The 22683-nt window shown below is 47.5% G+C and overlaps 1 protein-coding gene and 1 non-coding gene across 3 annotated transcripts in view; one reads left to right on the forward strand and one right to left on the reverse strand.

Annotated features, from left to right (window-relative positions):
- AIFM2 (apoptosis inducing factor mitochondria associated 2) overlaps positions 1-1305 on the reverse strand; it is a 31925-nt gene extending 30620 nt beyond the window's left edge. Inside the window, exon 1 of one of the 2 annotated variants that reach the window (XM_054034408.1) lies at positions 985-1305. The gene's annotated coding sequence lies outside the window, so the exon portion shown is untranslated. The remainder of the gene's footprint in view (positions 1-984) is intronic. The other variant, XM_054034407.1, reaches the window with a different exon arrangement.
- Positions 1306-17362: 16057 nt separating this feature from the next.
- On the forward strand, positions 17363-17445 carry TRNAL-UAA (transfer RNA leucine (anticodon UAA)). The gene has a single exon. It is a non-coding gene; the product is annotated as a tRNA-Leu (tRNA).
- The last annotated feature ends 5238 nt before the right edge of the window (positions 17446-22683 follow it).

Below are 22683 nucleotides of genomic sequence, written 5' to 3' on the forward strand. Positions count from 1 at the left end.
GCAAAGAACATGCAGTGGAAACAGCATCACAGAAATTTTAAGCAACAGGAATAGTTGCTTGAGATACAAGTTTTATTCTTCCTCCAAAAAGTCATCACTCTGCACCTTGTGAAAAGGCAGAGGGGAAATCGGCCCTACATGCTAGAGATTTGTTGTCAACAGAAATCTGTTTTGAGAAGGATAATATGCTTGTAAGAAAATATTTTAATTGAATGTACCAATATCTCCTACAATGGGGTTCTCAACCTTTTTCTTTCTGAGGCCCCCTCAACATGACATAAAAACTCCACGGCCCAGCAGTGCCACAACAACTGGCATTAGAGGGTAGCAAGCAGAGCAATTGCACAGGGTGCTATGCCACAGTGGGCATTGCTAAGCTAAGTTGCTCAGGCTTCGGCTTTAGCCCTGGGTGGTGGGGCTTGGGGGTCCCGGGGCTGCAATCCTCTGCGGCAGGGCTTTGGCTTTCTGCCCTGGGTCCTAGCAAGTCTAGCACAGGCAATGCTTGGTGGACCCCCTGAAACCTGCTCGTGCCCTCCCCCCCCCCCCCCAGGTGCTCCAGACCCCTGGTTCAGAACCACTGTCCTAGAAGAGCACTTCCTGTTTCCTAACTGTCTCTGTCAATGGTTTTCAACCTGTGGTCTGCAGACTCCTGGGGGGCCTCAGACTATGTCTAAAGTTTCCAAGGGATCTGCACCTCCATTCAGCATGTAGGGGTCCGGGGCCCGCACACCTTTAGGAGTTGGAGGAAACTTTTTTTTTTTTTTTAAACAAAACATTTCCTTCCACCTCTCCGGAGACTACACTGTAGAAGGCACTGCTCGGCTAGCACTGAATTCAATGTGGAACCGAACTGCGGGACCCAGCACAATCCCTCGGGGGAGCCAAAGAAAGCCCTTCGGAGCACAGCGAGGACACGGGCCAGCGCGGGCTGGAGCCCTGGCGTGCAGAGCAAGGGCTGGCTCCGCGCCTGCCTGCTCCACTTACCCCCTCCTCGCACCACTGCAGAGCCGGGAGGGCGATGGAGGAACCGCAGCCGGCGTCCCCGACTCTCCGCTCACGCCAGGCAACGCGGCTGAGGGGACAGCTGAGCTACCACGCAGTTCCGCGGGGCACGGAGGCGGGCGTGGGCTGAGCCGAGTCTTTGCCTCTCACGGTGACTCGGCAAACGTGGCTCGGACCCTCCGGACGGCAGACCCGCTCCCTGCCCTACGGAGCCGACTCCTGACGCCCTCTCCTGGGAGCCCCGGGCGCGCTGCAGGGCCTCGGGGGAAAGCTGAGGCCGCAGATACTCCCAGTCTCCTGTGTTAGAGGCCGTGACGGAGCCCAGCCCGCCGCCTACCCATACAAAAGAGAGAGTTCAGCTGAGCGCTCTGCGCCGGCTGCCTGTTGGTCAGGCAGGCGAGAGTCATGGGCTCCACCCAGGATTGCTCGGGGGCTGCTTGGTTAGAGGCCCCACACTAGTCTAAGCTAGGGTGACTAGATGTATGCATCCGAAGAAGTGAGGTTTTTACTCACGAAAGCTTATGCCCAAATAAATCTGTTAGTCTTTAAGGTGCCACCAGACTCTTTCCTATTTTATTGGGATAGTCCCAATGTTGGGGACTTTCTTATCTAGGCACCTATTACCCTCCACTCCCTGTCCTGATTTTTTCATGTTTGCTATCTGGTCACTAGTCTAAGCTAGCTGGTTACTTTTGCAGGGGGATGAGGTAGCAAACAACTGAACCAGCTGCCGAATGATAGCTATGAGGGGGTGCCTGAGTCCAGCTGGTGGTTTGTTGCGTGGCAGTGGGGTTAGGCAGTATGCTATTTGGGTTCAAGGGGGAAGTCACAGCACTCACAAGGCTCGTGCAGCATAGCCTTGCACCATGCGAAAGCTGCTGCGGCAGGAAAGTAGCACTGAAGCAAAAGCAGCTGCCTCCACCTCGTGCATTGCTGCTGGGGGCTAAATCCACTGGCACCAGTCTGAAGTGATTTTACACTGCTAACTAGATGCCAATACATGCATTTCTGCTGTGCTGTTTCATTGCAAATAAAGGATATTTTCATTAAAATAATTCAGTCAGTGACTAATGGTAATTTATTCTGAATGTGTGACTTTTGCCTGTTATCGTGCCCAAGTTTTAGCTTTGCCCTGATAAACCACTCCCGAAAACTCAGCATTCAGAATGTCCCCAGGTTAAACTGCCTGGGTGCGGAAAGCATTTGGCCCAAACTACTGGGAGGTATTTGGTGTCCATCACCATTCTGATCTGTATCATACTAATGGCACTTCTAGTAGGTAAAAGTGCAAGAAGAATATATTGGAAGACTTCAGAGACCATAATAAACATTTTAAAACACCAAACAGCTTCCTTTTTAGTAGATCTTGGTGAGCAGCTGGAGAGTAAACTGCTGTTTACTTCAGTTGTGAGTTGTAAAACTACCACCCCCAGAGCTGAATTGGGCTCCTAAATTTCCTTTGACAGAGGCAGAGCACAGAGGCCATTTGTGCAGTTAGCAGTTGTATGTAAGTGCAGGTAATTTGGGCTTCTACAACACAAGCTATTCCAGAAGACCAGTTGTTACATGACACATAAAGTCTTGTGAATGCCATCCTATCTAACAGGTAGGCAGGAATTGCTCTGGGCCTGCCTAGGAAGGCAGCAGGTCAAACAGCAAGCCAGTTCAAGCGCTTCCCTCCACAGCTCTGTACAGATTAATTTTATTTGATTGGATTTGTTGTTTTTTCTTTTCCATGTTGTATTTGCCACATCTTGTGCTATTGTCACATTCCCAGGGTTAGCCAGCTAGCACGGCAGTTCTGCTACAATGCTAAAGGCTAGAGCAGATTTAATTCTCCAGCTGTGAGGCTGGCCTTCAAAGAGAATCTGACCTCTCTCAAGGAAGACAGGATAACCTGAGATAAGGAACATAAACAGATGCTTCACTCTTGCTTTCAGTGAAAACAAAACCATCTGGCAAATCCTGAAATCTTGTATATTAAGTATTTCTCCAGACACTTTGGCCTTTTTGAGTCCCCTCTGGAAAGGCCCCAGGGAAAATGGAAAGTGAACAGGCTGCCCCATGTAATGGCCTTTCAGGATACCTGGAGTGGAATCTATCTCACAGCCTCTGCTTTTTAAAATGCTTGTATGTTAAAGAGGCCAAACCATACAGCTCTGCCATCTCCTCTACAATAGAGTCATTAGGCTATTTGAGCACCTTAAAGGTGACCTAAAGAGGCAAGCTTGGGTTTGTGACCTTTTTTGCTTAAATGTAAACAGCCAATTAGGAGCAGCCCTGATTCAGCAATCATCATAGCTGCATTGGTGCACTGCTGGCCTCTTAGTATAGACAAGGGCATGCAAAGGTGTTCATCAGCTGAGCTAATTAACCAGGTAACTCAAGTACTGCCAGCCCTGATTTTCCCTTGTCTATAGGGCTTGGCTACACTTGCAGATGTAGAGTGCTGGGAGTCAAACCAGCCTTCGGAGACAGCAGCAGGGAAAATACGGCCGTGTGTTTATACTGTCAGCTGCAAGTGCAGTGGTGTGGCCACATTAGCAGCTCTTGGAATGCCACAGAGAGCAGTGCATTGTGGTAGTTATCCCAGTGTGCAAGTGGTTGCAGTGTGCTTTTCAAATGGGGGGGGGAGTGGAGTGTGACAAGCAATGTGTTGTGTGTATGTGGCAGGAGAAACTGTGTTTTGGGGGGCAGAGACTGTATCAGCATGCTGTCTTGTAAGTTCAGACAGCAGCAGACCCCCCCCGCCTCTCTCTCTCTCTCACTCACACACACACCCCCTCAGCAGCAGCAGCATTCCACAGTAATGGTTTGCTTTGTGTCCAGGAGCAGATAAGCATGCCAGCTGTTAGAAAGGGGATATCCACATGCCTGAAGCCGAGTTTAAAACAATGACCAGAGTGACCACTTGACTTCAGGGGATTATGGGACGTTTCCGGAGGCCAATCACAGTGCAGTAATGCAATACCTGGGCGTTTCAGCCAGGGCACAGCAAGCTTTATCCTTCTCATGGAGGAGGATTACTAGAGTGCTCCAGCTGCAGAGTTCAGGCGCTCTAAGTGCCTTGCCAGTGTGGACACCTCAGGAGTTAGGGCGCCCAGGGCTGATTTAATGCGCTCTAACTTGCAAGTGTAGCCACGCCCTATGCTTACAGTCAGCACCAGAGTAGCAACACGAACAAAGGAGACCTGAAGATTTCTTTTTTCAAAAGATAAGATTCCTTCCCTGCCCCCCTTTAGAAATATCAGAAAAGTCAGGACATGTTTTCCTGGTGTGCAAGAGGTCTTTCTCAGAGGGCCTAGGAGCCCTCTCAACCCTTAACTGCAAGATCAGGGTGCTGAAACTGTAATAGAATAACTCTCCTTCCATCTCAGGCCTTTGAGTTAAACAAAAGCAAACCCAAAGCAAAGAGGGCTTAGCCTGACTAACTATCCTTTCCCCTCTCAGTTAATCAGAGTTTAGTTCCATGGTATCTGTGAGGTCTTAAACCTGGTAGTTTGCCAATCCTGCATAAGCCTTTGTCTACACACTCAACAGAAATTAGTATTTGTGTCACAGCACCTGCCCCCAACAGTGCAGCAGCACCAGTGTAACAAAGCTGTAAGTGTCAGTATAGACAGGACTCAGATGTTTTTTGTATCAGGTGATGAAAACCAACCTATTGTTAGATTCCTTTCTACAGTAGCACCTTAATGCTGCTGAAGCTGCATCAATGCCAGCTCTTTTGTAAGATGGACACTAAATTTACCAGTGTAGCTGCACCCATTGAGTCTTTCACGAAGGTGAAAGTAAGCCGGTATGCTAAACCGCGGCGGATCGGCTTCCCCTGGTGGCAATTTAAAGGGCCTGGGGCTCCCAGCAGTGGCTGGAGCCCTGGGACTTTTAAATTGCCCAGAGCCCTGCTGCTGGAGCCCTGGGGAAGTGGCAGCAGACTCTGGCGGCTATTTAAAGGGTCCGGGGCTGCAGCAGCCATTACCAACCCGGCCCTTAAAATAGTCGCTGGAGCCCCGCCGCTGCCTCCCCAGGGCTCCGGCAGGCTCCGGGGACAATTTAAAGGGCCCAGGGCAGTAGCGGCTACCAGAGGGCTATCCTGGGGGCGGCAATTTAAAGGGCCAGAGGCTTGGTGGCTGCTACCGCCCCGGGCCCTTTAATTTGCCGCCAGAGCACCGCCGCCACTACCCCAGGGCTCTGGCAGCAGGGCTCTGGGGATAATTTAAAGGGCCCGGGGTGGTAGGGGCAGCCGGAGCCCTGGGCCCTTTAAATCACTGCCCGAGCCCACAGCTGCTGCTGCTACCCCAGGGCTCCTGCAGCGTGGCTGGGGTAGTGATTTAAAGGGCTCGGGGATCCCACTGCCACTACCCTCCGGGGCCCTTTAAATTGCAACGCGAGCCCCGCTGCTGTAGCCCTGGGATAGCAGCAGCAGCTGGGGGCTCAGGCGGTTATTTAAAGGGCCAGGGGCTCCCAGCTGCCACTACTGCAGTGGAGCCCTGAGTCCTTTAAAGCTCCACCAGAGGATGGGGCCCCCTCCGATGGTGATGTAAAGTGCCTGGGGATTTAAAGGCCCCGCCTCTTCCAGTAGAGGCCACGCCTCTTCTGGTTGAGGCCCCGCCCCCTCCTAAGGACTCCGGAGTACCAGTAAGTCCTTTAAGTTACTTTCACCCCTGGTCTTTCAGGAAAGACAGCATAGATAAGATCTGAACTCCTTTTGTAAGAGACAAGCCAGAAGTATTAAGGCCTTTCAGGTCCTCTTTATGCAGCATAAATAAACCAAAAGGGTACAAATAGTTTCTGTACTTTTCTAAATTATCTTTAATAGGATGTCCACAGCTGGGACATTCAAACCAGCACGTAGGTAGGGAAGTGCCCACCTTACATGAGTGACAATGTGAACATCCAAGGACAAGCAGCCTGACGTCCTACTGAGACATCTACAGTTAAAAACTATGCGTTGTAGTTAAGAGCCAATTGACATATACGAGTAGTAGTCCCCAAATGCTGCTGGCATTGAAGTTTTCTGCATTGTAATTGCACAGCAGGAGAGATTGCTAACTCAGCACAATTGCTGAGCCAGAGGCATGTCGTTGTTTGCCTGTCCTGCTGCGCAATGGGCTGCTATTTCACTTTCTGCCCAAAGTTCTACATTGGCTGGGGGGGTGAGGGAAGAAACAACAGGCTTCATTAATACTGAAGTCATGTGGATTGCTAAGAGTTCATGTGAAGAATAATACTTTAGGAAAACTATGGGGCGCAGGGGAGTTTGCAGTAATGCATGCACTTGGGAGGGGCAAGGCTTTCTTCAGAAGCTAGAGAACACAAGTAAATTCCTGATGCAGTTGGATCAGGTACCACACCTGCAAGTCATGTGTGCCTTGAGAAGGATGTGCTGAGCTCCTGGGGGAATTCTCATTTAGATGTGTCAACCACCAACAAGGATTTTGCCAGAGGCCATTGCTGGTGACAAACACAAAACTCTAATGCCAGATCTGTGATGGAGAAGTTGTGAACCTCTTTTTAGTGAGGTGAGCCCTACCAGTCCCACTGCTGTTATAATAATTTGTTATTTAGATTGTGGTAGCACAATTTTGGGTGCTAAATTTGTTCCAACCATGGAGACATCACATCCTGAGGAGCAAAACAAAAAGGCAGGCAGAGGATGGGGCTAGGGTTGCAATGGACAAGCAAAGCAATCAGGATATGATAGGTTTTTTTGACCTTGGGGTTGGCTTCCCCCCCATAATTCAGCTCTCATCTTTCTCTCACACTAATTCCCTATTTCAGTCTCCTTCCTCCACACAGAGGAACAGTTCAATTCAGATAGATAAAGAACTGGAGGCTTGTTCCAACTTCCACTGACATTATACAAGTCTTCCCATTGACTTCAATGAGAGTTGGATCAGACTAGTTCCTTCCAGGCATCCTGGAAGAATTGGGGCATCAAGAGGGATTTAAATGAGGAGAAGATAGAGCCTTTGTAGACCAGCTCAGGAAAGGCCTGTCAAGCATCGGAGAGCTAGGGAAGAAAGCAGAGAGAGGGTTGTGGAAGAAACTGGCTGTCATAAACATACAGCTAAGGGCAACAGAGAGTCCTGGGGCACCTTTAAGACTAACAGATGTATTGGAGCATAAGCTTTCATGGGTGAATGCCCACTTCGTCGGATGCATCCAACGAAGTCGGCATTCACCCACGAAACCTTATGCTCCAATACATCTGTTAGTCTTAAAGGTGCCACAGGACTCTCTGTTGCTTTTTACAGATCCAGACTAACACGGCTACCCCTCTGATACTATACAGCTAAGGGTAGTATAAAATCCCTCCTTTACCTGTAAGGGGTTAAGAAGCTCAAATAACTTGGTTGGCACCTGACCAAAAGGACCAATAAGGGAAGAAGATACTTTCAAATCTGTGGGAGGAGGTTTTGTTTGTGCTCTCTTTGTTGTTCTCTCCAGGACAGGGACCAGGGCAGGAAAAAACATCTCCTAAAACTCTACCTGAAATAAGCATCCAAGATTACAAAAATTGTAACTAATAGCAAGGAAATGCGTTAGCTTATCTTTTGTTTTAGCTTGTGAATTTTTCCTATGCGAAGAGGGAGGTTTATTCCTGTTTTTTGTAACTTTGAAGTTTTGCCTAGAGGGGAATCCTCAGTGTTTTAAATCTTATTACCCTGTAAAATTACCGTCCATTCTGATTTTACAGAGGTGCTTCTTTTACTTTTTTTTCTTTATAATAAAGTTCTGTTTTTAAGAACCTGATTTAAGAACCAAGGGTCTGGTCTGGTCTGTGCTCACCTTGTTTAGCTATTTGGTTGGTATATTATTCTCAAGCCTCACCAGGAAAGGAAGTGAAGGGGTTTGGGGGGGATATTTTGGGGAAACCGGAACTCCACGTGGTCCTTTTCCTGAATCTTTGTCTAACTCACTTGACGATGGCAGTGATACCATCCAAGGACAAGGAAGAATTTGTGCCTTGTGGAAGTTTTAACCTAAGTTGGTAGAAATAAGCTTAGGGGTCTTTCATGCGGGTCCCCACATCTGTACCCCAGAGTTCAGAGTGAGGAGAGAACCCTGACACTGGCAGATAGGGCAGTGAGGCTGGCATCATTGACAGAATGGAGGGGATGGGGTTTTACAATAAGAAACAAGGGTGGATAAGAAGGAAAGGCCAGAGTTCTGCAGGGCCTTGAAGGCATTCAGTGTTGACAGGGAACTCAGTCCTCTGGAGAGGAGGTGGCAGGAGTGGAGAGAGAAATTTACAATAAAAGGGTATAATCAGATCCTGAAGTGGTAAATGTGGGTCTGTGATGTTGTTCTGCAGCACAGAAATTATCCCTAAGAGATCCAGGTCCTGTGGCATTCCAGATAAATGTAGCCAGTTGCTTGGATAAACATAGGTTTCAGAGTAGCAGCCGTGTTAGTCTGTATCCGCAAAAAGAACAGGAGTACTTGTGGCACCTTAGAGACGAACAAATTTATTAGAGCATAAGCTTTCGTGGGCTTTCTTGGATAAACATAGCTTTCCTCCACACTGCAGTTATTGTGGGCTGATAATTCTAAATATGAAGCACTCTACAGAGGCACTCTCTCTCTCCAATTTCTAAGGGCCAAGTTCTGCTCTTACACCTTGTGCAAACCCACTAACTTTGGGCCAAACCCTGGTCACCATTGAGGCAACAGCAAAATTCCCATAGATTACAATGGGGCTAGGATTTGACCCTTTATCTTTAAGAAGGCTGCACAAAGTCTAAGTCAGTACAGAATTTGGCTGTTCCTCCTGCTCTCATTTCTCCTCTTTTCTGTCCCCTTCCTCCTCACTTGTGCTAGAGAAGAGTGGCAATGGATTGATAAGCCCCTCGGAACAGAAGTTCTTTTGCCACAGAGAAGGGACAATGTGAAAGAAGCTTCCTACCTTTATGCCTCAACCCTGTCGTTAGGGGACCCCTTTTAGCCAGAGGGCAGTTTGATTTCTGGGCTTGTGGTCTAAGAAGTCTGGAATCAAAAGTCAGCTGGTGAAACTGCGGATCCTGACTTGCTCCTTTCCTTCTGGAGAAGTGACAGGAGTAATGTCTTTCTTTAGGTTCCTGTGTTCCCTTACGTGGGCTGCACCTGTATAAAGGGCTGGCAACTGAGCTTGCCCCTCATTCTGTCAGGGGATAGGGTTGACCCTGCATCCTTGATGTAACAGAGTTCACTTCCCCCATTCCCCAAACCACAAGATCCCCATGGATATTTTGGGGGGGAATATATTGGAGGCCAAGGCAAGTCACATGGAGGCCCAGTGCCTCTGCACAGGGTCATAGCCACATATGGCCTCTTGGGAGTATGGCTCTTGGGAGTTCTGCAGACCTCTTCTGACAACTACTGCTCATGGAGAAGTGAGTTCTACTGCACAGAGGAGAATCTGAGTATGAAGAGTCCCTAGGAGTTGGGGGCGGGGAGGGGAGAATAACAAGAGAAAATGCCAGACACAATACAGGGAGGCTTGTGCTGTCAGGAGAGCTGTAGGAGCATGGCCACCAGGGGGCATAACTGACCCATCTGCAGCAGAGTCATCACACTCTTGGCAGGTTCAGCCTGGGAAGGAGACTTGAGGTCAGCTCACGTCTGTATTTGTCAGTCAAAAATCAAAATCTGGTGTATATCAGTCTGGTGTCTAGGCTCAGTGTAGGGGTTTTTTTTTTTGTTTTTTTTTTTAAATACTAAAGATGGAAAATTGGAGGCAATGCCTATGTTAGATATTCAGAGCAAGTGAAAGCCTTTGAATTAAACTTCCCAAATCTCCTTGTTAGCCACTGAGTGAGCAAGACACCTCAGGCCCTCTCCTCTCCCCACTTTCCCCCATATTCAGCACACACCCCCTTTGTAAGTGAATGGTCTTGGTTCATCATTGACACTCCTGAGCCACCAAGAGTAGGCTTTATATTATAGGAACAGGGTTCCTCCCTCTCTCCACAAAGCCCTTGGGGCAGCATGTTCTCATAGGTGAGGGAGATGGGTTGTGCTTTCTATAAGCAAGGGTATTTGCATGAGTGGGTTGAGCTGTGTCTCAGAGGGGAGTCACTTCTGGTGAGAGCTCCCAGGTGTAGCACCATGGCCATTTAGCAAGTGCTCCTCCTGGCTAGGAATCACTTCACAGGTACCCTGCCCCTGTTAGCCCACTCTTGGAGGCCCCTTAAACACTCCATACAGTCTTTCTTGTTGCTCACAGCACTCCATGCTGGGGCTGGTTTAATATCAAATAAAGCTCTGACCTCAGAGTCCTGAATCACAAAATAATCCAACCAGTCCTCAATGAGTCCTCAGCATAAAGTCCAAAATAATAATTCAACAGTTCAGAGCTAGCTCCAGTTCTTCAGCCACATCTAGAGCTCTTTCTCCATCAGTCTGCTCCGTCTGAAGCTGAGAGTCCCCAGCCCTTTCCGGCTAGAGAACTCAGCTGTCTGACCTTGCTTCCTTCTCCTGCATCTTCTAATTCCTGAGCTTCTCTCAACCACACCCTCCCCATCGTTTTCCGCAGCCTTTTATATTTGAATTACCTTATTCTCTTCAAGGGGGGCTCATGGTGTAATCAGGGTTGGCTTAGCCTCAGGCCATGGGGCATGCCACCCTGCTACAATTGGCAACAACAGATTCATCCTAGAATTTCCCCTGAGTGCAAAAGGGATTTGACATGACCAGGAAAACACTGCTACAAATACCTCTATTATCTGTCTGTCTGTTTAGTATGATCCATGATTTATGTGAAGGGAGGCTTTTGAAGTAGTCTTAAAAAATACTGGTATACAACAAAGTGTCAAGGAGCACTGAAAACAAAGATTTGACTCTGATTTTTACAGAATAATTGAAAAAACCCAACACTAACTATTTTTGAAGCATTTCAGAGCTTTGAATGAGTCTCTTAACATCTTACACATGATGTAATCATTTCCTGCAAAGAGAATAAATACATTTGTTTTTCCACCCTGTGTTTTTTAACCCATCCCCTTTAACAATAGGTTTGTGCTTTACCCTCAAAACACCCATCTAACATTTCACCCTGCTGTAATCTTTCCAGGTTGGGGAAACTGGTTAGGTCATGACATCCTAAGGCTTGGTCAGTAATGATGACAGGGTTTGGGAAGAAGCTACAGTTTCTTGACAGCTAACTATCCCCTTATCCTAATACTCCTGTGGCCCATGTGCACAGCACTTGTCGTTATGTCCATCCTCCTGGCAGGAACACCGAAGTGAGTACTGTTCAGAATTCTGCTAATGGCTCTCCTGCTCAAGAAGGGCACCTACAAATTGAGGTATGCCAGCTCACTGGCTACTTTAAAGACTTTGATCTTAATATTTATATAGCTCCATGCATGGCATGGCACTTTACAGGGCAGATACTCAGCAGGTTTAAATGGTCATAGCTCCATATGTACACTAGCTAAGAGGATCTGACTTTACATGAAGATATAATCCCTGCTCCACAGAGTTTTCAAATCTAATTCAATTGTATCCCTGTAATCCTATTAACTAAACTCATGGCAGACTTCTCCAACCTGGGAACACTTATGCAAGCCAATAATCAACTCTCAGAAAGGCAAAAAATGTGCTTGTGTATTGACAATGCTTTTTTCTTAACCTGCCTTTAAAGTCAATACAATATAAGTGAAAATAAATAGATCCTTAGAACCCAGAAGGCATTTCTCCAACTAGATAATAAATATTTTTAAGGTAGATCAAATTTTAAACCAAAACTACTCAACAGTGCCCCCTTTCAGCACTTGGCAAAGGTCAACTTTTGCTGCGTCAAAACAACCTTATGAAACTTGCGAGCTGTAGGTCTGGAGCACAACCAACATGGGAGACAGGGCCAATGTCAAAAAATGAGCCCAAACACAACAGCTGATGTAAAAGGAGTCTTTATGAAAGGAATAGAAACCCCAGATTCTAAGGGAAAGCATCAAACTACAGGCAAATGGTAAGAAACTCAGAATGCAGAAAATAGTGTGGTTGGATTGAAGACTTTTATGTGCACTCTGCAGGTGTTTCCTCATGCTTTTCAAATATTGTTGCATACCTCCTTGTTTTGATGTTATTTTTCCTACAGTCGGCAAACAAGACACCTTAAGTAATGGCCAGTCTGCTTCAGAGAGAGATTTGTCTTATTTCAATGGTCTGTAGTACTGCAAAAATACATTTTTGGACTTCAAGTGAGATCAGGAACAGTCTGGGGGAAATGGGTAGCCATCTATTTTTGACTCACATTTGCTGTGCTCAGAATCCTAGAATTCCGGACTGGTCACACCCACAAAGTAAAATACGGGGCTCCCTGCTTCCTCTCCCCCCTGCTCCACCTGCTCCCCACTGCACTGATCCGAACCAGAGATAAGGAGCGGGGCAAAAGGAAGAGCTATATCTGGAGTACTGCTGTCCCCTTCTTTGTTGACATTGAGAGCACTGATGCAACAGGCTGCACCTCTGCTTCCATGCTGAGCTCAAGTGAAAGGAGGAAGAATGTTGTGCCATCCCACTCCCTTCCTCTCTGCTTCAAGCTGTAAGTGTGATGCAGATTGCTGTGAATACATGTGTGTGATGCGTGCTGGAGTGTTAACACTGTATGAGACCATGAGCGGGCCCCAATCCTTAACTTAGCCTGGGGCAGTGAACTGGCCCCAGCCTCAACCCTCCTGAGTGATAACCCTAAACATTGGATGGGATCTCCAGCCAGGCCCAATGCTAACACTTGCCCAGGCCCACAAATGGGTGCCAACTCTAACCACAGCCAATGCCCACAAACTGGTTCAAACCCAAGCCTGGAGGCACAAACTGACCCCACCATCACCCTCGCCTGAGTCCACAAGCGAGACCCAATCCTAAAAGTCACCTAAGCTAACAATCTGTTCCCAACTCTATACCTCGCCCTGACTTTCAAATTGGCCCGACCCTTATCTTAGCCTGACCCCACAAGATGGTCTCAATCTTCACCCTACCTTGGGCTTTCAGACTAGCTCCAACTTCAGTTCTAGCCAGACCCAGAATCTTGTCCCCACTCTGCAATTAGATCTGGCCCTCAAACTAGCCCAAGGCCATGAACTGGCACTAATCCTACTCCAGGTTCTCAAGCCAGCTCCAGTTTAACCATAGCCTGAATTTATGAACTGGCACCAAACCAGTAGAAATGCAAATGATGCCTATGTTATGAGCTTGATGCAGAAATTACTGGGTGAGTTTCTATATATAGCCTGTGATATACAAAAGTTCAGATTAAATTATTTTAATGGTCTCTTCTGTCTTTATAATCTACAAATCAATGAAAATATCTGACTAGCAATCTAATAAAATACCAAATTCTGCAACAAGCAGTGTCTGCTTCATTCTCTTTACAAGGTTCAGCCCCGGTGATGTATGAACATGCACACACAGGAATACACTGTAGTGTATAGTAGGTATAGTAGGATGGTTACCCCACTTTTGCCCCTTCCCACCCTTTTCTGTAACACTCATCCTTGTTTTCATTCTGGTTGCTAAATGTCATATTTTCCTTATCTGCTCATTGTTAGATAAACATATTTCTGTCTGTTTCTTTTACACAAACTCCATCTGTAAAATGGGGGAAATGATGTTGAATTCCTTTGTATAGCTCTTTGAGATCTACTGATGAAAAGTGCTCTATGAAAGCTAGGTGTTACTATTATTAATTAGTAATTATTATTATTATTTTATTATTATGAATAATAACAACAGCATAGTACATACCTTTTAAAAACGGGGAACAAAGACCACCTGGGGAATTATAGACCCATCATCCTAACTTCGATACCTGGAAAGATACTGGAACAAATTATTAAACAATCAATTTGTAAGCACCTAGAGGATAATAGGGTGATAAGGAATAGTCAACACAGATTGGTCAAGAACAAATCATGCCAAACCAACCTAATTTCCTTCTTTCATAAGGTTACTGGCCTAATGGATGTAGGGAATCAGTAGATATAATATCTTGATTTTAATAAAGCTTTTGACACAGTTCCAGATGACAGTCTCATAAGCAAACTAGGGAAATGAGGTCTAAATGTAATGACAATAAAGTAGGTGCACAACTAGTTGTAAAACCATACTCAGAGTAGTTGTCAATGATTTTCTGTCAAACTGGGAGGATGTATCTTGTGGGATCCCACAGGGCTCTGTCCTGGGTCTAGTACTATTCAATATTTTCATAAATGACTGGGATAAAGGAGTGGAGAGTATCCTTATAAAATCTGAGGAGGACAGCAAACTGAGTGGGATTGCAAGCACTGGTCTGAAATCAACAAGATGAAATTCAATAATGAGAAGTGCAAAGTACTACATTTAGGAAGAAAAAAAATCAAATGCACAACTACAAAATAGGCAATAACTGGCTAGACAGTAGTACTTCAGAAAAGGATCTGGATCACAAATTGCGTATCAGTCAATAATGTGATGCAATTGTGAAAAGGGCTAATCAGTCTGGAATGTATTTACAAAAGTGTTGTATGTAAGACATGGGAGATACTTGTTCTATTCTACTCAGCACTGGTGAGGCCTCAGCTGGAGTACCATATCCAGTTTTGAGCACCACACTTCAGGAAAGATGGGGACAAAATGGTGAGAGTTCAGAGGAGCATAACAAAAATGATAAAAGGTTTAGAAAACTTGACTGACGAGGAAAGGTTTAATTTTGAGAAGACTGAGTGGGGGACCTCATAGTCTTCAAATATGTTAAGGGCTGTTATAAAGAGGATGGTGATTAAATGTTCTTCATTTAGATATTAGAAAAATATTTCTAAATACTGGAATAGGTTACCTAGGGAGGTTGTGGAATCCTCATCACTGGAGGTCTTTAAACACATTTTGGACAAATACCTGTCAGGGATGGTCTCGAGGTTTATTTGGTCCTGCCTCAGCTCAGGGGGGTGGACTAGATGGCTTCTCAAGGTCCCTTCCAGCCCTATGTTTCTATGATTCTTTCCCTAATGTTGAAATGAGCTACCACGTTTGTATGGCATTGTTAACAATGTTCAAGGGATTGGGCTCCCTCACAGCCTGCATCCCTATAATGCTACGTCCTAGGATTGGCTAAGACTGAACCATCACAGTCCATGGTTGGTGACCTATAGACCTCACTGCAACAAAAACAAAAGGGTCATCTTCAAATGGACATAATTTCCTGTCTTGAAGAAGGAAAGGAAAAAAAGCCCACTCACCAGTATAGAGTACAAATGTTTGACTCGTTTCTAGTGATCAGTTTGTTAATGAACTGCAACGTCAGGTTCATCACCACAACAGGGGACTGTATGAAAGTCTAGCTATGCATTTTGTGGCATGTAGATTTCTTTGGGGAAATGGAGCAAGGAGTGTTTATGTGTCTGGGGATGGAGATCAACCAAGTAGCGATTAATTTTGTTTGACCAACTGCATTGTTTTTTCTTGACCTGTTAGCTATGATCACGGATACTGTCTGATACAACTGTCAGGAGACTATATCCTGCTTTTGCCTGGGAATAGATGTGATGATCTAATAGATCTTTGCTATCTCTGGCATCTGTGCCCGCAGGGGCGGCTCCAGGCACCAGTGTAGCAAGCATGTGCCTGGGGCGGCAAGCCGTGGGGGGCGGCCTGCCGGTCGCTGTGAGGGCGGCAGGCAGGCGGCTTTCGGCGACATGCCTGCAGGAGGTCCACTGGTCCCGCAGCTTCGGTGGCAATTTGGTGGCGGGGACGCCAATGGTGCAGCACCGGCGGACCTCCCGCAGGCATGCCACCGAATCTGCGTGACCAGTGGACTGCCCACAGGTGTGCCGCCAAAAGCCACCTGCCTGCCGTGCTTGGGGCGGCAAAAAACATAGAGCTGCCCCTGTGTGCCCGTATTCTGGGGGATCAAATCAGGTTAAAGCAGGACAGAAAATTCTCTGGAAAAAAACAAGTTCAGCCTAGTTTCTGATTGTTCTCTCAAAATCAACACTGGCTATTTTTGCTTTATAAATAAATCCCACTTTTAACAAAAACCAACAAACTTCATTTATTTATTCTTTTTCTTTTTCCAAACAACTCACTTCTCATTTCCATTTTTTCTGTGACATCAGCCTAGTCATCGGCTCATTTCCACATCCCACACTCCTAGGCCAAAATAGTCCTATATTTGCTGGGTGAGGTTAGGAATGGTACATCTATTTATAGATAGTATGTGTGTCTGTGAGAGATCATACAGGGTTGCAGAAATCCCACTGGAAAAGGGATTCTGACACAGAAAAACCCAAAGGGGGAATCAAGCCCCTTCTAAAATATTGAACTAATCTTTGTGTCTAATATGCAGTGAAAAAAATGGCCTGGGTTATTTGCCAACAGGGGGTCTGGTTTGTCCTCAGTTTTACCACAAGACTATTCTCCCTGTTCCAGTGCTATGAAAAAGGCTTTGTGCAGCAGGATGGACGTAGGAAGGAGCTCACTGTACACTCTGTGGCTGGCCTAGACTGCTGAGACAGAAGGGCTCTTAAGAAGTCCCTCCACTCTTCCTGTCTCCCCTCCCTCCTCCCCCCACTCTATATTGCAAAACACATGCTATAAAATCAAACATCCCTCCCTACCTTGGCCCTTCAGCACCTATTTTCTGTTTCCCCTATATAAAACAGGAGAGCTGAGAGCTGTTTTATGGGTATTAGCTTTCCTTGTGCTGTGACTGAGCACCTGAGTTTCAATCCAACCCACTGTTGCAAATATGATGAGTTTTCCGAACTCAGCTGAACCCTGCGTGTGGCCATCTGCATTAGAAACAGAATAGGACTGCCCTCTTTGGTTTATATCCCGATATTATGCTGAATCAAATCAGATGCCTATTAGTCCTTCCCAGTCACCAAAGAAAGGCTGGTGTTTCTGAAAAGAGCTGAAAAAGTGAGGAAGCTGAAGATGGAATGAACATGGAGATCGGAGAGTGAATCCCATTTCACTCTAGCAAGAACTGGTTTCTCCATGTCAAGACTGGCATTTGCTGAAGTATCATGTTAAGGAAACCCAGAGATATAAAACCATGGAGTAGAATTTCCCTCCCATGTATGAGAAGGACACATCCTCTGAGGGAACATTCCCGGAGCTTACTGCAGCAGCATACAATTTCACAGAATCATAAAAACGTAGGCTGGAAAGGAACCTTGAGAAATCCTCAGGTCCAGGCCCTGCACTGAGGCAGGACCACATAAACCTAGGCGACACCTGACAACTGTTTGTCCAACCTGTTGTTAGAAACCTCCAGTGACGGGGATTCTACAACCTCCCCCGGAAGCCTAGTTCAGAGCTTAATTACCCTTACAGTTAGAAAGTTTTTCCTAATAACTAACCTAAATTCCCTTGCTGCAGATGAAGCCAAGCACTTACCAGAATGGCCAAGTGGTTAAGGCGTTGGACTTAAGATCCAATGGACATATGTCTGCGTGGGTTCAAACCCCACTTCTGGTAGCAATGTTTTTTTGGGATACCGGGAGGAAGCACAAGCAGGAGAGTGCAAGGGGGAGGATTCCTGTCTCAGACTGAGAAAGCGGGGACAATCAGCGAGTTATCGTAAGTGCCTATACACAAATGCAAGAAGCCTGGGAAACAAGCAGGGAGAACTGGAAGTCCTGGCACAGTCAAGGAACTATGATATGATTGGAATAACAGAGACTTGGTGGGAAAACTCACATAACTGGAGTACTGTCATGGATGGATATAAACTGTTCAGGAAGGACAGGCAGGGCAGAAAAGGTGGGGGAGTTGCATTGTATGTAAGAGAGCAGTAAGACTGCTCAGAGCTCCGTATGAAACTGCAGAAAAACCTGAGATTCTCTGCATTAAGTTTAGAAGTGTGAGCAACAAGGGTGATGTCGTGGTGGGAGTCTGCTATAGTAGGGTTACCATACGTCCGGATTTTCCCGGACATGTCCGGCTTTTGGGGGCTCAAATCCCCGTCAGGGGGGAAATCCCCAAAAGCCGGACATGTCCGGGAAAATCGGGAGGCTCGGCTGGGGCCTCTTTGTCCGGGGCCGGGGGCATGGTGCTGGGCCGGGGTCGGGAGCCGGGGTCGGGGAGTGAGCCGGGCCGGGAGCCGGTGTCGGGGAGTGAGCCGGGCCGGGAGCCGGGGTCGGGGAGTGAGCCGGGGGGTGCGCCGGGGTCGGGAGCCGGGGTCGGGGAGTGAGCCGGGGTCGGGAGCCGGGGTCGGGGAGTGAGCCGGGGGGTGCGCCGGGGTCGGGAGCCGGGGTCGGGGAGTGAGCCGGGCCGGGAGCCGGGGTCGGGAGCCGGGGTCGGGGAGTGAGCCGGGGGGTGCGCCGGGGTCGGGAGCCGGGGTCGGGGAGTGAGCCGGGGGGTGCGCCGGGGTCGGGAGCCGGGGTCGGGGTGTGAGCCGGGCCGGGAGCCGGGGTCGGGAGCCGGGGTCGGGGAGTGAGCCGGGGGGTGCGCCGGGGTTGGGGAGTGAGCCGGGCCGGGAGCCGGGGTCCGGAGCCGGGGTCGGGGAGTGAGCCGGGCCGGGAGCCGGGGAGGGAGCCGGGGTCGGGGAGTGAGCCGGGGGGTGTGCCGGGGTCGGGAGCCGGGGTCGGGGTCGGGAGCCGGGGTCGGGAGCCGGGCCGGGAGCCGGGCCGGGGTCGGGGCCCCGGGGAGTGTCCTCCATTTGGAGGCACAAAATATGGTAACCCTATGCTATAGACCACCAAACCAGGGGGATGAGGCGGATGAGGCTTTCTTCCAGCAACTAGCAGAAGTTACTAGATCACAAGCCCTGGTTCTCATGGGTGTCTTTAATCACCCTGATATCTGCTGGGAGAGCAATACAGCGGTGCACAGACAATCCAGGAAGTTTTTGGAAAGTGTAGGGGACAATTTCGTGGTGCAAGTGCTGGAGGAACCAACTAGGGGCAGAGCTCTTCTAGACCTGCTGCTCACAAACCGGGAAGAATTAGTAGGGGAAGCAAAAGTGGATGGGAACCTGGGAGGCAGTGACCATGAGATGGTCGAGTTCAGGATCCTGACACAAGGAAGAAAGGAGAGTAGCAGAATTCAGATCCTGGACTTCAGAAAAGCAGACTTTGACTCCCTCAGGGAACTGATGGGCAGGATCCCCTGGGAGAATAACATGAGGGGGAAAGGAGTCCAGGAGAGCTGGCTGTATTTTAAAGAATCCTTATTGAGGTTGCAGGAAAAAAGCATCCCGATGTGTAGAAAGAATAGTAAATATGGCAGGCGACCAGCTTGGCTTAACAGTGAAATCTTTGCTGATCTTAAATGCAAAAAAGAAGCTTACAAGAAGTGGAAGATAGGACAAATGACCAGGGAGGAGTATAAAAATATTGCTCAGGTATGCAGGAGTGAAATCAGGAAGGCCAAATCACACTTGGAGTTGCAGCTAGCAAGAGATGTTAAGAGTAACAATAAGGGTTTCTTCAGGTATGTTAACAACAAGAAGAAAGTCAAGGAAAGTGTGGGCCCCTTACTGAATGAGGGAGGCAACCTAGTGACAGAGGATGTGGAAAAAGCTAATGTACTCAATGCTTTTTTTGCCTCTGTCTTCACGAACAAGGTCAGCTCCCAGACTGCTGCACTGGGCAGCACAGTATGGGGAGGAGGTGACCAGCCCTTTGTGGAGAAAGAAGTGGTTCGGGGCTATTTAGAAAAACTGGACAAGCACAAGTCCATGGAGCTGGATGTGCTGCATCCGAGGGTGCTAAAGGAGTTGGCGGATGTGATTGCAGAGCCATTGGCCATTATCTTTGAAAACTCATGGCGGTCGGGGGAGGTCCCAGATGACTGGAAAAAGGCTAATGTAGTGCCCATCTTTTAAAAAGGGAAGAAGGAGGATTTGGGGAACTACAGGCTAGTCAGCCTCACCTCAGTCCCTGGAAAAATCATGAAGCAGGTCCTCAAGGAATCAATTCTGAAGCACTTAGAGGAGAGGAAAGTGATCGGGAACAGTTAGCATGGATTCACCAAGGGCAAGTCATGCCTGACTAACCTAATTGCCTTCTATGAGGAGATAACTGCCTCTGTGGGTGAGGGGAAAGCAGTGGATGTGTTATTCCTTGACTTTATCAAAGCTTTTGATACAGTCTCCCACAGTATTCTTGCCGGCAAGTTAAAGAAGTATGGGCTGGATGAATGGACTATAAGGTGGATAGAAAGCTGGATAGATTGTTGGGCTCAATGGGTAGTGATCAATGACTCCATGTCAGGTTGGCAGCCGGTTTCAAGCGGAGTGCCCCAAAGGTCGGTCCTGGGGCCGGTTTTGTTCAATATCTTCAGTAATAATCTGGAGGATGGCGTGGACTGCACTCTCAGCAAGTTTGCAGATGACACTAAACTGGGAGGAGAGGTAGATACGCTGGAGGGTAGGGATAGGATAGGATACAGAGGGACCTAGACAAATTAGAGGATTGGGCCAAAAGAAACTTGATGAGGTTCAACAAGGACAAGTGTAGAGTCCTGCACTTAGGACGGAAGAATCCCATTCACTGTTACAGACTAGGGACCGAATGGCTACGAAACAGTTCTGCAGAAAAGGACCCTAGGGGTTACAGTGGACAAGATGCTGGATATGAGTCGACAGTGTGCCCTTGTTCCAAGAAGGCTAACGGCATTTTGGGCTGTATAAGTAGGGGCATTGCCAGCAGATCGAGGGACGTGAACATTCCCCTCTATTCAACATTGGTGAGGCCTCATCTGGAGTACTGTGTCCAGTTTGGGGCCCTACTCTACAAGAAGGATGTGGAAAAATTGGAAAGAGTCCAGCAGAGGGCAACAAAAATTATTAGGGGGCCGGAGCACATGACTTATGAGGAGAGGCTGAGGGAACTGGGATTGTTTAGTGTGCAGAAGAGAAGAATGGGGGGTGATTTGATAGCTGCTTTCAACTACCTGAAAGGGGGTTCCAAAGAGGATGTACCTAGACTGTTCTCAGTGGTATCAGATGACAGAACAAGGACTAATGGTCTCAAGTTGCAGTGGGGGAGGTTTAGGTTGGATATTAGGAAAAACTTTTTCACTAGGAGGGTGGTGAAGCACTGGAATGGGTTACCTAGGGAGGTGATGGAATCTCCTTCCTTAGAGGTTTTTAAGGTCAGGCTTGACAAAGCCCTGGCTGGGATGATTTAGTTGGGAATTGGTCCTGCTTTGAGCAGGGGGTTGGACTAGATGACCTCCTGAGGTCCCTTCCAACCCTGATATTCTATGATTTTACTTATTGTGGCCCTACACTGAGTGGTATGGAGGGGAGGAAATAAGTTCAGGGGCCTGCAAAATGTGAGTAGGTCATAGATACCCACACCCACTCCATATGGTGCTCTGTCTCCCTCTATTGGTGCTGCTCAACTTGTATACAAGTTAACGAGCCTGCTACAGCTTTGGCGAACAGACCTGGGTCTTTTAGTTCAGGCGGGAGCAGCTCGTGCTTAAAGATGCAGGACATGGCATAATGCATGCAGATGGAGAGCACAGAGGAGGGAAACAGTGCTAATGTACTGCATGTGCACACACACACACACACACAATCCTACAGAAGCTCCTTTACCCAAATACTATGATTTTCAGAAGTGCTGATCCCCTGCAGTTGCCATTGACTTCAAATGGAGTTTTGGTGCTTGACATGGCTGAACGTCAGGCCCCATTTGGTTGGGATACATAGGGAGTTGAGCTAATTTTCCTTATGGGGTTAAGGACTAGAAGTAGGGTTGAGAGTGGGGGTGAGAAGAAATTCTGATCATGGTTCTACTTAAGGAGTGAAGAACTAGAAGGTGGACTAGTTAGCTGATGTTTCTTCTTAAGGGACAGAGAACTGACTGGGGGTGCAAGATAATATCAGCTATTAATTATCTTTAAGAAGTAGAGAGCTAAAGGTGTGTCAGGGGGTGCTTTTCACTAAGGAGTAGAGAAGTGGGAGGAGGAGGGACTGGAGTGCCTGCTGCACTCTCTTCTCCACATGTGGAAAGTTTCCAATGAGAGCAAGTTTCACTCCCCCGTTAAGGGATCTCTCCCCCCGCCCAGCATTTCATTACAGTGAAAACAGGGCATATAATAAAACTGTGCCCTTTAAAAAAAAAAAAAAGTCAGCCTTACAGATGTCCTTTGTGTGAAGGTGTAATTACAGGATAAATATGGGATGCTGACCAAGAAATATGGTCTGGTGAGGCATGCAGTCTCTTTAAATAGATAAATTTGCCATTTAATTTTGGCATATTCCTGTGTGCTGCAGCCACTGGTCTCTCTTTGGCCCAAAGGTCCTATCTCTGACCCACAGGAGGAAGCAAAAGTCCAGTGGGGTAGGTGTTACTATATAAATAAATGAACTCTAGTCAGGATAATGTACATTTAAAGTGTTTTCTGCGGGAATGCTTAGCTATTTCCAAGAGTGAGTAAGGCAGTTTATGCTCCTCTTTCAGACATTGCTTAGCATGCTCTTTGTGTTTCTAAACCAAAAGGAATAGAAAATATAGCTTGGTAGGGCAGTGCAGGTTCCAAGTGCCAACATGCAATGGTTCTTCTCCTCCTTCCTAGAGTGGGTAGTGGGAAAAGCTGATTTCTGTGTGGACTGGATGGGAAACAAAGAGATACTCCAGCCCTGATAGACCTTAACTTTTTAACTAGGAACAGTTGGCATTGAAGTTGGGCAAACAGTTTTCTTGTCGCATGGTGTTCAATATCCCTTTTTTCTTGTGCCTCCAAGGTCACTTCCTGTGT

This window comes from Malaclemys terrapin, chromosome 7 (genome assembly GCF_027887155.1).
Source record: "Malaclemys terrapin pileata isolate rMalTer1 chromosome 7, rMalTer1.hap1, whole genome shotgun sequence".
NCBI lineage: Eukaryota > Metazoa > Chordata > Testudines > Emydidae > Malaclemys > Malaclemys terrapin.